The following is a 15,917-nucleotide window of genomic DNA, read 5'->3' as shown; positions in this document are numbered from 1 at the left end:
ATTAAAGTAGCTAAAGTGGTTTCTGGTTTTTGTACTGAATTTTGCTAATCCAATAATGAAAATGTGAGAAGGCGCAAATAAATTAAGAAAGCTAAAAGAAGTTAATATCATATCTACTGGGTGATCAAGAAAATCAATTTAAGCTGAGAGTTCAGAATCTGGACTGTGCATTGGAAAATGTCAGTTCTAATTTATGACTCTCTGGTATAAAAAAAGAGGACTTGTATTCCCAGTTTAGGAAAGGGTATTCCTAAAGCTAGGAAAAATAAGTACTTAATCTAAGTTATTGGGCAGATGGACAGGAAAAATCATCGGCATCATCAAAATAATAATGATACAATGCTTTTTTTCTGGAATGTGAAGTCAATATAGTAGGCAAAAGATCAGAAAATAGATATGTTTAAGACATTGAGCTTAGAATAAAGTTTGCTGAAGTAATAGTTTTCAAAGAGAGGATACTTATTATGGACTCCCCATAGCCTTGCCTGTAGGTCATAACTCAGACCAGACACTTACCCACCTTCAAAATCCTCCTCTGATGAAGGACGGACAGTGTTTGATGGCAAGGAAGAATTTACATGTTTGGACCCATTAAAAGGTGAGCAGTCAATTGATGTAAGTAATCCTGCAGCAGATAACCTGGAGTTAGTAATAGAACTTAAAAAGTAATCTTAGTGGGCTCAAGTAGAGTAAACAGAGTTTCAATGCAGGAGAGATTGACAGGAATCTGGAGACTACTGGGTTGACAACTGCCATGGCTTTGAAGGAAGATAGATAGGTTTCTTTTTCCAACTGATCAAGCCTCTAACTGTAGCAGGGAGAGATCTACATGATGTTTCTCATCAGGATGCTGGCTGGCAGCAGATGTTTGTATTGATCCTTGGTGAACTGAATGGTGTCATGGATGTTCTGTTGCACTAATTATATTGCATTCAGATCATGACTGGTCACCAGGTTGTCAGTAGAACTAACTGAACAATAGTATACTAATGTCTAGGTTTCAATATGATTATGACAAAAGTATGTTGACACGGTGCTTTTAGCTGTTAGATTGTGTGTTATGGTTGATGACCAAAAGAACGACTTTCAAGAATGCCCTCCAAATTGAATTACAGATTGGGTCTGATACTAGGAGTCTGGTGACTGGGTAAAGTTCAGAGAAGAAATATTGGGACATTAATAGATGTAGACGCCTGGAAAAGCAAAAAGGGTTGCTGCAGGAGGAGAGGAAGTATATCAGTTCAGAAGAGAGTCTAACACTGGAACAGCAACATACAGAATGGAGAGGAACTCATCAGAGATGAAATAAAATCCCAAGTTAATTTGTCTTAAGAACATTCAATATTTATGTAATTGTATTTGTCCACATGTGAAAAGTTATCAATAAATCTCTTAGGCTACCTAAGCAAGCCTGAGCCAATTTTCACATAAGCATCATAGTGCATGATGCTGCTTCTGATATGAATGATTTAAATTCCCTGTAAGAGAGCAGAATTCACATAAAGAGCCCCTCTGAGAAAAGAGGACTTGGGAAAGACGTCAGGGCAACTAAGGTAAATCTAAGAAGGCTGACCCAAATTGGCAAGCTGAATATAGAAATACACAAGCAGTAACATAGTATTTAATATTTGTTTTCTTTATAATCTTCTGACTGTTCCAAAATTTAAAAAAACGGTTGTAAATTAAAATGCATTCAAGTGTAAGTACAGAAATCCAAACTAACAGTGACTTTAATCAATAAGAAATGTATGTTATGCATAGCAAGAAGTCAGGGACTGGTGATCCAGAGTGATTCAGCAGCTTTAAAATATTACCACAAACCCTTATCTCTGCAGTTCTTACAATGTTGACTTTTTGTCCTTAGATAGCCAGATGCCTGTTATATCTCTAAAAATCACAATCATATTTACAACCAGGAAGTGGGGAAAGTCAGCCAGGAAGACAAAAATTCTGACTCCATGGCTTTCAATTTTCTCCAGCAAAGAAATATTTCCCAGAACCCCCAGCAGAATTCTTACACCTATACGGTCAGAACATGGCTATGTGATCATCTATGGCATCAGAGGCTGGAAGATTAAGGATCTGGCTTCGACAGTTTCCATGATGAGAGACAGAAAAGAGTGGTCATGTGAGAATGTCTGCCACCATGATTATCATATATTACTTTTATAAAAATAAAATGGAAAATATTTCAGACTATTAAAAATAAAAAATGAAAGTAATATATTTCATTTATAATGTACTGCTAATGTACACTCTTGGGTAAAAAAAATTAAATAAAAAATTACTGACTATATATCCTTCAAGAACCATGTACGTAGAGTCATACCTCTTCCTTACCATCAAAGGTCGTTCTTGTTATTGTTATGTGCCTTAGAGTTGATTCCCATTCATAGTGACACCATGTGACAAAGTAGTATGGCCCATGGGGTTTTCTAGGCTTAATTTTTACAGAGGGGAGCCCTGGTGGTCAGTGGTTAAGAGCTCGGCTGCTAATCAAAAGGTTGGCCGTTCAAATCCACCAGCTGCTCCTTGGAAACCCTATGAAGCAGTTCATAGGCTCGCTATGAGTTGGAATTGACTCAACAGCAATGGATTCATCTTTACAGAAACAGAGCATCAGGTCTTTCTCCCTCCGAGCCTCTGAGAGGGTTTGAAGAGCTAATCTTTGTTTAGCAGCCAAGTACTTAACTATTGCACCATCTGGGCAAACACTCTTAAATTTGGTGTTTATTATTTGAGTACATTTGTTTTCATTTTTACTGTATATCCCACGCACATAAACACATACACAACTGTGTGTATAACAAAAAACCCGTTGCTGTCGAGTTGACTCTGACTCATAGCGACCCTATAGGACAGAGGAGAACTGCCTCTAGGGTTTTCAAAGAGTGGCTGGTGGATTTGAACTGCTAACCTTTTTGTTAGCAGCCGAGCTCTTAACCACTGAGCCAACAGGGCTCCGCTGTGTGTATATGTATACTATATTCATTACAATATAAACAAATGTATATGTATATATAAAGAAAATAAAATAAAGATAATAAGATATATTTCCTGTGCTGTCTTCTATGTTATAGCCCTTTCTTTTTGGTCTAAGAGGTTCTTAGAGCAGGTGCCTCAGGTCCTTGGTCCAAAGGAAGTACTCTGCTCCAGACTCTTTGTGATGCTACTGAGGTCCCCCTGAACCTCTCTAGGATTAACCCTTGTATCTGCCTACCCGCCCTCTTTGTCGTCAAGTTGATTCTGACTCATAGCAACCCTATATGACAGATTAGAACTGCCCCACAGGGTTTCCAAGGCTGTAAATCTTTACAGAAGCAGACTGCTACATCCTCCTCTTGCGGAGTACCTGGTGGGTTTGAACCGCTGATCTTTCAGTTAGCAGCCAGCATTTTAACCACTGTGCTGCCAGGGCTCCTTATATAAGTCTACCTCTAGTCAATTTTATGGAAACCTTGGTGGTGTAGTGGTTAAGAGCTATGGCTACTAACCAAAAGGTCAACAGTTCAAATCCACTAGCTGCTCCTTGGAAACCCTACGGGGCAGTTCTTCTGTGTCCGTCCTAAAGGGTCGCTATGGGTCAGAATCGACTTGATGGCAATTGGTTCTTTGGTTAGTCAGTTTCAAGACATGGTCTTCCTACCAGGACCACAAATTGACCAATCTCCTCAGTAGACCATAAGTCACTCAATTTGCATAGTCCCAGCCAATTGTTTTGTGGTAGTTACAAAATTCTGACTAGAAAGGCCATATACAAGCAATTTGTTGCATCTCATTAGCTTAGGCACAGGGATGGCAGCTATTTGTCTCATGCCTGCCAGTGGTGTGCTGGCAGCCAACCAGGAACTCAGCTGAAGCCGTCAGCCAGCTTCTCCTGAGTTTCTCCTTTGTGAGCTTTTTTAAAATATGGCTACTTTTACTTCATCAGGGCAGCATAGCTGGTTTCAAAGAAGTATTCTGATTGCTAATTGTGGATTTGTGGGGCTCTTAATGCACAGCCTTGGAAAAGTTAAACAGCATCACTTCTGCTGCATTTTATTGGAAAAAATAAGTCACAGGGGTAGCCTAGATTTAAGGGGAGGGGAATAGACATCACTCCTCAGTGGGAAGTGTGGTAAAGGATTGTGGCCATCTTTATTTTAATGTGAGTTCATCTTTGGTCACTGATTATTTATATTCTACTCACATGTCAAATGCACTCGTTCCTTCTTAAGGCCCTTCAAAATGTAATTTTGTTAAGGCACCAGGATGAGGTTCAAGTTCTAGACCTTGTCATCTAAATCTTATCATCTAAATCAGGCTATTTGTGTGTTCTTTCACAGATATAGCAACCTATGCATTAAAAAGTCAATTTATCTTTCCCACGCACCATACCCAGCACACAATAGTGAAACAGACACAGGATAACCATAATGTACACTCCTATTCAAAAATGGGGGGAGCAGGAGCTACAAAGACATCACTGTTGCATAATAATTCTGAAATTCTTCCAGACACTTGATGTCCATTTACCCTGGTTGAGAAGCCGGACTTTTCCTTGAGTAGGTACAAATCTCCCTGGCAAGGAATCTCCATGACTCTTGGCCCTACCCTCAGGGCTCCTGGTTTGGTCTTCTGACTCACTCTTTTTTTTTATTATTCATATTTCCAGACTGTACTTCTCAACTATTTATTGTCCATAAAATTTTGAGGCAAAGAGGCTTATTTTGACTTCGAACTGCTGTCTTTTTCAGCTGAAACTAATACAGCTCCTCTTAAAATTTTGTGTGTTTCCTATGAATAAAACATAAATCCATTCAATTAGACAAATACCATATTCACAAATCTCTGTGAATCTAACTTTTCTCTATTTCAGTCTGAGAGTTAGAAGCTATGGGACAATGCCACTAAGATTCACAGAAGCATTATCATCTATCTGAAAGAGTCAATGAAGCATACCTTTAAGAACCTTAGAATCTCCCTCAGTATAGCACAGAGGTCCTAGAATGCACCACCATAAATATTTCTGAGATTTTCATAGAGTCATATAGCCACACAACTTCATCTTGACCTTGATGATCTCTTTTACTGGCAGTATCTTGAGTTTGATCTTTTCCCTGAGGCAATTTTCTTTTTTTCCCTTGAGTATTTTTATCAGGTAAAAAGCCTGGGAATAAGAAATAGTTTTATTTTTCAATCTATGCTTTGTCCGTTGGTGTATCTGTGGCTGGTAAAAATATGAAAGGCTGAATCAACTTGGATCATAATATAAATGCTTTTGAATCCACATATTTAATATTTCATGGAGAAAAACTGTACTTCACACTTCATCCAAATAATCAAGATACACACTGACATAGTCTCACATATAAATGAGTGACTCATCTCATCAGAAATGTCTCCTTCTCAATGCTTCATTAAGATCAAAGTTGTTAGTAGAGGAAGAGATAATCTCTTTGACTTATTTATTCTCAAATCCAATTTATAAATTTGGAGAAGCTGATTTTTTTTTGCCTCAACCGTTTTTCCTTCTTGGGATAGTACTTCTAATAATAAAAAAATATAGATTTTCTGTGTGTTTTCATCTCATTGATCAGTTATTCTGATTGTTACATTGGTTTTGTATAGTATTTGCTACTCAAAGACAAATTTGTCATCTGTTCTGCTTTGCTCAGTTTTAGAAGGAAAATAATCACAACAATACTGTTTAGAAAATTCCATTTATACATGCTAAATAGTAGGAGGTGTTAACAGTGAAGGAAAAAGATAGAAGGACTAAAGGTGGGAAGAAGGTTCATAGCCACAGTGGATCAGAAAACAGAGAATGGAGTAGCTGAAGACAGGGAGAAAGCATGCAAATCCTCTTAATCACCATGATTACTTATAACGTGATTGGGTTACCCCTTCTAAGAGACTCAGAGCCTCAGCTGCTGCTGCAATGTCAGCTTCTCTTCAGGGATTTGCCTCTGTTGGAGTACAGAAGTATCCCACACATCCAGAACAGGGTCTGATATATAGTATGTACTTGATAACTATTTTTTAATTAATTAGTTAATTAAGTTTATACCCAGTCATTGTATCTACAGTGTTTCACATGTGTGTTAGTCTGCTAGTGCTGCTGTGGAGCTCTGGTGGTGCAGTCTTTAAAGCACTCAGCTGCCAATCAAAAGGTCTGCAGTACAAACCCACCAGTCTCTCTGCAGAAGAAAGATGTGGCAGGCAGTCTGCATCCATAAGATTTACAGCCTTGGAAACCCTGTGAGGCAGTTCTACCCTGTCCTATAGGGTCGCCATGAGTTGGAATCAATTTGGCAATGAATTTGGTTTGTTTGGTTTAGTGCTGCTGTAACAGAAATACCACAAGTGGGGGATTTTAACAAACAGAAATTTATTTTCTCAGTTTAGAAGGCTAGAAGTCTGAATTTAGAGCACCAGCAAGTTTGCCTCAATCTACTCTGCTGGACAATCTGTGTCCCAACTTCTCTAGCCCCTCAGTTCCGCGGTTCCTTGGCAATCTCCACATGGCTTCCATCTTTCCCCCATTCGTGCCTAATCTACTCCTTTCATATCTCCAAAGTGATTAGGTTTAAGACACACTGATATGATCTCATTAACATAACAAAAAAATTCCTATTCCCAAATGGGATTACATCCACACGTATAGGGGTTAGGATTCCAGCACTTATTTTTGGGTGACACAATTTAATCTATAACATAGTGCTTAGACCACAGGAGACCAATCTTTCATATTTCATAGTCTAAAGGATTTAGAAACGAGTCATATTGTTAGACAGGTACCATTGCCCTAATGTTTCAAAATTTTTCCAAATAGGCCACTCTGTGAATCACTGGCCAACCAATAGGAATAACTCATTGGGTCAGATTCCCATCCCCAGCTGTTACCACACATACTCGTGAAACACTTTCATACTTTTTTCCCGCTCTGCATGATACTCTGAGTAAGGAGTTTTATCGCAGTAAGGAAGCTGAACATGGCAGGAACCAATGGCAATGTTGTCCACTTAATGGTAGTACTACATAAGAGAAATTTATACTTCAGTATGCTTGTGTGGGAGATATTTTTTACCAAACAGGACTGTTTTGATCTATGTTAAAAATACATGTCCAAATAAAACTCAAATTTCAGGACAAAGAGACAACATTTTTTCTTAAATATCTTTTATTCAACATTTTATTTCATCAGAGACTGCTTTGTACGTCTCCTTTTCAGAATGTCAGCAACAGTTCTTGCATCTGATGGGTTTAACTCCTATGACTCTATTGGTCAAAACTCACTCAATAGAAGGGTGACTAAAGTGTTTGACTGTTAAAAGTATCATAGTAGAATTGTTTCTCTCTTTGGATAATGGTAAAATAGTGCTGTTTATAATCGGATATCTTCTTTTCAGACTGAGATTTATTTTCCAGTTGAATTAAATGCTCATTACCTATTTTACTTAATAACTTTTGAAAGAGTTCCAGAGCTCAAAGTTTTTCTTATAAACAACTATTTAATTAGGATCTTCTAAATTGGGAATATCTCCACGAAGGGAAATTCAGCTTCCGTGACACAATACGTTATTTTCTTTATTAAAAACTGAATGGATTACAAAGTATTCAAAAGTTTCAATCTCCTATTTCCACATTTATTTATTATACAATACTACTAGTATTTTTTCCCACATGGCAATCAAGTACATTCAGAATGATAATTTCTAAAGAAATATAAGAATTAATACTATGATTTTCAAAAGCAACTGTGGAGTGCTAACTTTTAAAAACATAAAACATTTTGCTTTATATCACAGGTCAGAAAACTATGGTCGATGGGTCAAATCCACCCCTCTCCCTCAAATGTGGTTTTGCATGGCTTAAGAGCTAAAAATGTCTTTTTACATTTTACGTGAGTACAATTTAAAAAGTTATATAAGTACCTACCTAATATCCTAAATATTGCCTCTTGGCCTGGAAAGCCAAGAATATTAATATCTTTCCCTTTACAGACAAAGTCTGCCAAAGTTTGCTCTATATATCTATTAACCTAGTCGTTAAGGATGTCAACATATCTATTTTCAATATTCCTTTTTCAAATAATAAGAGAGGAGTAACACCATCTAATTTTTCGGTACTCACAGAACTAGTCTTTGGTCTATAATTCTATTTTTTGAAATTTACAGTAGCATATCAAGAAATGTTATACTACTAGTGCAGTAATAATAACAAGAGTGTATTAAATTCATAAAACAATTTAATATATATTTTAATATTTAAAAGAGAAAAAATATCCATGACGTATACAAAGCTATCTTCATAAACTTATTTTATAGCTGGAAACAAAATTATCATCAGAGAGGTTAAGTGATCGGTCCATGGTTATAAATCTGGTGATTATTAGGGCTTTTCCTACAACACAGACACTCTCCTTACGTGACTTCAAGATGCTGCTTCAAATTAATCTGGTCTTATTTCATTTAGTTAATTATGCAAGAAAATAATCAAAAACTAGTTATGCAAGTAACACCAAAGTAAAAAATAATGAATATAATGCATTTAGCAGTGCTCAGTTACTGTTAAGGAATGAATCGTAACAATCGGGTCACCTGGTAGACACTGTAGTTAAATGAACAGAGAGTAAATACCTAATACACACTGTAGAAGGAAAGATAAATTCATGAATTAATTAAGTAATCTAAAAGTACTGATATCAGCTCTATCAATGAGAGAGAATAAAGCCCTTAAATCAGCTACTTATTTTCAATCTGACAAATATTAACAGTATAATTTTTGCAACATCTATCCATTTCCTAATGACTTCTATAGTAAATTTCAATCTCATTAAGCAACTCCAAGTCAGATTAACTATTGATTTGTATTTCAATTATAAGTATTTGCCTTAGATGATTCCAGTGTTGTTATTATAATTACATATCCACAGATTTAGAAAATTTACTTTTAATTTCATAGGGAAAATAAAAAGGTACATTACAAGTCATAAAGAAAGAACATCATGTGGAGTGCAAATGAAATATGAAACTCACTATTGACAAAGTCAGGACAATATTAAAATTCAAAGTATTTGTTTAGTTGGAGTGATATTTTAAGCCTGCATTAAGGTATAACACCATATTATAATTTTTTAAAGGAATTAACTTTCTTTATACTTATTTTTTAAGGAGAATGACAGATCGATAAAGAAACAACTTATGCATTCTGGATTTTCATTTAATATTTATATCAGATGATTTGAGAATGGCTTTGAATATGTTTCTCAGAAAATATAATAATTTGGTTATAATTTTAGAGTGTTGAATATCTGATTACTTTTTCTAGTTGTCTTTAGAAATGAACCACTTGGTAGAAGATATAATCACTACATCACAATCTTTTTTCCTCAAGATTCAGTAAATTATATAATATTCTTTTCTTCTACTGATTGTGGAGAAATTTGAGCCTACTAGTTTTCTTTCTTTGCCTTTTTTAAAAGTCAGAATAATAGTAATAATAATAGCAGTGTCTTCATGTCCCCCACCTCTACTTCATTTGTTAATATTTCCTAATGTATATTTCAAAGAAAAGTGTTTTCTAATTGTGTTTCATGGGCTTCTTAAGCATCTCTTTTGGTTATGGATTTTTAAAGTTCTCTATTATTAGAAGGTACAAGGATTGGAGGAAGACTCATTAACAACCTGTGATACGCATATGACACAACCTTGCTTGCTAAAAGTGAAGAGGACTTGAAGCACTTACTGATGAAAGTCAAAGACTGCAGCCTTGAATATGAACTACACCTCAACATAAAGAAAACAAAAATCCTCACAACTGGACCAATAAGCAGCATCATGATAAATGGACAAAATATTGAAATTGTCAAGGATTTCATTTTATGTGGATCCAGAGTCAACGTCCATGGAAACACCAGTCAAGAAATCAAAGGACATATTACACTGGGCAAATCTATCACAAAAGACCTCTTTAAAGTGTTAAAAAATAAAGATGTCACTTTGAGGACTAAGGTGTGCCTGACCTAAGCCATGGTATTTTCAATCACCTCATATGCGTGCATGAACTGGACAATGAGTAAGGAAGACTGAAGAAGAATTGATGCTTTGAATTATGCTGTTGGCAAATATATTGAGTATACTGTGTACTGCCAGAAGAGCAAACAAATCTGTCTTGGAAAAAGTACCGCCAGAATGCACCTTAGAAGCGAGAATTGCAAGACTTCGCTTCACATACTTTGGATATATTATCAGAAAGGATCAGTGTCTGGAGAAGGACATCATGCTTGGTAAAGTAGAGGATCAACAAAAAAACAGGAAGATCCTCAAGGAGATGAATTGACACAGTGTCTGCAACAATGGGTTCAAACACAGCAATGATTATGAAGATGGTGCAGGACGGGGCAGTGTTTTGTTCTGTTGTCCATAGGGTTGCTATGAGTAGGAACTAACTCGACAAAACCTAACAACATAAGTTCGTAGTTCCATATTCTTTGTTGCATACAAATCATCTTAAATCTTGTATGTCCCCCCACCCTTTTTCTTTTTCTTCAGTATTCTGGAAGAGCATTTAAGTTTGTCCTTCAAATACCTGATTACATAGTCTTCATTGTCATTCCTGTTCTGATCTATGTAAAACATTTTTAAGTTTTCTCTCAGATTTCTAGTTTATATGCAATCTTCTTTTCTCTCATCCAGTCCCCTTTTCACCTGTAGCATTTTCAGGTTATAGTGATCCCTTGTTTCGTGTTTTCTTAAATTTTTGTTGAGAACAAAAGCAAATGCCTTACAATAAGATTTTTATGTCCATTCTTAATGACACTGATGTCCTCTCAATCTGGAATGGACTGGTGAACAGTCTTATCACAAGCTTCATGTAATTCCTTTTTCTCCCTCTTTCATTAGATATAGAGTAGGGAACACTACATCCAGGTCCGGTGTTGGCCTCAAATTCTCATTCTCCCTCCTTCTGTTGACCCAGTTTCTCTTTGAATCTTTCCTTCAGGTCTTCAGATGGAAGGCAAATTAATGTCCAAAGCCAGAGTTAGCTTTCTGATGTCCAGTGGTAGTTTACCTTATATAATTCAGCAGGAAGTAAAAGGAATATATTTCTGCTTCTGCCTCTTAGCACAAAGGATGATTTAGAGGTTCTAATTTAAAGCAGTATGTAGTTCATCCATTGCCCAAAGCACTATATGCAAAATTGCAACTTCCAGGCTACAAAACTCCCAATACATTTTTTTTTTTTCCTCTGTCCCTTTTTATTGCTGAGTTTACATCCCAGGTTTGCAATGTGCCACTACCTGCTTATATCTGACATGTACTGCTTTGAATCATACACAGCAGTGATATCTAGGTTAGCACTTGGTGAGGGGTAGAGATGGGGGTTTCAGTGGTTATACAGCCCTTGCTTTCTGAGACTCTGCCAAATGCTGCATTAGTACCTTAGACTTTAAATTTAACTACTTAAGCTCACAAACAGATTATTATATCCCTGCAGGTTGAAGTATGCATTCTAATTAATATTTCATTGACTGGGGGTGGGGATCCGTATTCCAGCTATACAAGAACCGCACAGCCTTTGTTCCAGAGACTCAGAGTCACTGAACACAGCCACTCCACTAGCAGATTGGAAGATTTAAAGGCCAAGGTGCCTTGAGTATGGCAAGAAAAACAAAACCAACAAAAATAACCCTGGCACAGAAAAAAGGAATTTAGAGACCATGTGTATTGGTTAGGAACTTTTGGTTGAATTTGATAGAAAAATCATTTCGAATGAGTTTAAGAAGGAAAAGAATTTATTAGCTCACAAAACTCAAAAATTCTGAAATAGAGCTGGATTAAGGCCTGGCTTTATTTACAGACTCAAGTATCTCACCCAAACAAGGTGTTTTTATTTTTTCTCATCTGCTCATTTTGACATTTGCTTCATTTTAAATTTCATGTGCCCTAGGATTTCAGCAGCTGTGGTTCTATACCTTTTCAAGTTCAAGTTCAGGAAAGAATTTTTTTTTTCCATATTTTCTGCCAAAGCCCTAGGATTCAGTCTGATTGGAAAAACTTGGATCATGTGGCCATTCAAGAAACACCCACTGTAAATGGGGGAATTTGATAACACTTGGCAGCATCTGGTCAGAAGTTCTTCTCATGAAGCTAAGAGTGGAGCATTATTTTAACCAAATGGACACTAGGGGTCATTTCCGTGGTTGATGCTATAGTAAATGATAAATTCTGCACAGGGAAAATAATAAACTTTCACTCTATCATAATAAGGGCTTTAGATTATGTTAAAAGTATAATAAAATGCCATTAAAGTCTTCATGCAGAAGAGTGATATAATCCATACTTTTGTAGCTCTTTGGAGAGATTGGACTGACGCAATGGAAGAAATAGGGATAGATCATTAGAAGACTTGCAGGAAAGACTGTGACAATCTTATTGGAAAGAGATGATGGTAGTATAAAGATGTTAGTTGCATAGGAGAATGATTGAAAATACAAGAGTTGATCATTTGGATGTGAGACTTCAGGAAACAAAGGAATTAAAGATGTTTGGTGGGTTACTAACTTGAGTAACTGGAAGGATATTGCTCTATTTATTAAGATGTGAAATGCTTTTTCATGCATAAAGAGTAGGCATTAGGATTGTTAGGTACGGGGTTAAAATTAGCTTTTAAAGCATATCAATTTTGACATGCAAGTGTCATTTTCAAGTAGAAATATCAAAGATAAAGCTAGGAATGAACATTTGGATTTAAAAGAAGCAATATGAAGTGAAGATATCAATAAATTTATGATATAATCCATAGAAAGTGACTGGAGAGAAAAGAGAAGAAGGTTCAGTCCCATAATATACCAACATTTAAAGCTCATTTAGATAAGCAGGATCCAACAAAGGATGCAGAAAGAAGCAGCTAATAAGGTGGGAGGAAAACCAAAGACATGGTAGTAGTGTCATGGAAGCCAACAGAGGGATTTGTAAAAAGGAGTCGATGGTGACAGCCTCTAATGCTATTAAAGTTAAGGAATATAAGCTCAGTTCTTGGATTTGGGAATATGAACGTCATTAATGATATTCAGAAACAGTTTCAGTGGCAGACTGCAGTGGACTTGAATTTCATGTGAGGATTTGAGAGTTCTTATGTAGTCAAGGCTCTCAAGAAATTTAGATATGCAGAGGAATAATGAAAGGGGGCAATAGATGAGCAGTGATGTAAGATCATGGGAGTGTTTTTTCTTTGTTTTTTTTTTGTCATTGTTCATTTTTTTTTTTTTTTAATGGAATGTGTTAGATATAGCACTTCTTGTGTGATGGGAATTATCCAATAGAAAAGGAAAGTCTGTTGATACAAGAGTAGAGATGACTAGTGTAGCAAGGTCCCTGAGGTTGGCTATCTGTTACTTTCTGTGGACATCTGAACTGTGGTCTCCATTCTTGACATGCCACCAAGTTATCAGGTTTTTTTTAACCTATCACACATAATTATGATGAGCCACAGTATCAATCAACCTGCAAGCTTTTAGAGCTTATGTTTTAGTTGAATGGGATATTGAGGGAAGTATCCCTTCCTTATTTCTATTCAACTATCACAATACAGTGGATGAGAGATTGACAAGTTTAGAGCAGGAGGATCAGAAAACTGAGGTCTGCAAATGGTATTATATGTCTTTTTTCTTATATTTTATATTGGCAAACCCTGATGATTAACTTCTCATCTTAATGAACATTCCAATTTGCTCTTTAATATTGATAATCTGTAGTTTTCTAGACCAGTGCTATTCAATAAATCTTTCTGTGATGATTGAAATATTCTATCTCTGTTGTCCAATATGGTAGACACTGGCCGTATGTGGCTACTAAACTCTTGAAATGTAACAAATGCAACTAAATATATGAATGTTAAATTTTATTACCTAGCTACATAGCTAATAGCTACTGTATTGAACAGCAAAGTGATGAGCCACAGTATCAATCAACTTGCAAGCTTTTAGAACTTGTGTTTTAGCTGAATGGGATATTGAGGAAAATATCGCTTTCTTATTTCTATTCATCTATCACAATACAGTGATGGAATCACATCTACTCTCAAGGTTTTAACAAGCTACTTACATAACACTACTCTCCAATTGGTCACTTAGAAGTCTTCTCTTGTCTGCCCATAAATAGCTCAAATTAAAAATATTCCGAATTGTATTGATTATGTGGTTCTCAATATTTGCTCCTCTTTCTGCATTTCCTATTGTGGTATATGACTGACTGACTTATTTATTATTTTATTTTGAATCAATACTTACATATATCTTAAACATGCTATTACTCATCACTCACTGATACCTCTCTAATTTAAGCCCTCATAGTCTTCTACCTATATCATGAACTACTAGGAAAGTCTTTTCTTTGTGTAATATTTTAGCTCTTTTGATGAGATCATGAAATGTTGCAATGATGATTTAGAAGAACTCAATGCTTTTGAAGAGTGTTCTCTACTATGGTTTTCTTCCTGTTTTCCCACTGCACTTTTCCCACACCTCCATTATAGTATGTTACCTATTTGTTTGATTATGTCCAACAACTCCAAATTTTTACACACTATATTGTAATGCCTTTGAGGACAGAACCATAGGAAAATCATATATCAGAATGCTACTAATCATACAAAAGACTTGCAATTACTAGTTGAAGGAATATGTATAACTCCATTTTAAAAAGACTATCTAAGGTATCAACATTTTAACTCATAGGAATACATCACAGTGGAGAAATTTCAAGCAATAAAGCAAACGTTTAAGAATTAATCTTTTGACAATCTAGGAATAAAATTCAGGATTAGGGAATCTGAGAAGAGCAAAAACATGCCAAGTAAAGAAAAAATAAATGGTGTGGTTGTATTTTAAAAGTCAGCTTGGCTAGGTTATGGTGTTCAGTTGTTTGGCCAAACACTAGTCTAGGTATTGTGCGGAAAGAATTTACATGTGATTAGCAAACATTTAAATCAGTTGACCTTGAGTAAAGCAAATACCCCTCTTAATGTAGATGGACCTTATCCAATCAGTTGAGAGTCTTAAGAAGTAAAATCTGAGGTTTCCAGAGGGAGAAGGATCTACCTAAAGATTTTTGTAAGTAGGCATCCTAGTGGAATTTCCAGTATGTTGCCTGACTTAAGAATTTTAGACTTGCCAGCCCCTACAGTCACATGAGCCATTTTTTTAAATTATCTCTCTCTCTATATATATATATATACCTGTGCGTGTGTGTGCGTGTGTTATTTTGTTGTTGTCGTTAGGTGCTGTCAAGTCAGTTCTGACTCATAGTGATCCAATGTACAAGAGAACAAAACACTGCCTGGTCCTGTACTATCCTCACAATCATTGTTATGCTTGAGCCCATGGTTGCAGCCACTGTGTCAATCCACCTTGTTGAGGATCTTCCTCTCTTTCACTGACCCTCTACTTTACCAAGCATGATGTCCGTCTCCAGGGACTGATCCCTCCTGATAACATGTCCAAAGTTTGCTTCTAATGAGCATTCTGGCTGTACTTTTTCCAAGACAGATTTATTCATTCTTCTATCAGTCCATAGTATAGTATATTCTTCACCAGCACCATAATTCAAAGGCATCAATTCTTCTTCGGTCTTCCTATATGTATGTGTATATATATTTATATTCATGCATATACATATATATGTATATAAATATATATATGTACATATCTTATTGATTCTGTTTATCTGGAGAACCCTAAAATTTTCATCCTTAAAATTCTGCTCCTCTGGAACCACTCTTGGTAACAAAAGAGATTCTAGAGAAAGAGAATCTTAAGGATGAGTTTTCTGAATTGGTTCTGGGGTTTCTCAGATTTGTTCTCAAATTTGATTAGATATAAAGGAACAAATGACTCTTTCAGAGACCTGACGGTGCAGCAAGTTATGTCAAGG

Source organism: Trichechus manatus, unplaced genomic scaffold (assembly GCF_000243295.1).
Source record: "Trichechus manatus latirostris isolate Lorelei unplaced genomic scaffold, TriManLat1.0 scaffold00013, whole genome shotgun sequence".
NCBI classification, from domain to species: Eukaryota; Metazoa; Chordata; class Mammalia; order Sirenia; family Trichechidae; genus Trichechus; species Trichechus manatus.
This window is presented reverse-complemented; position numbering follows the sequence as displayed.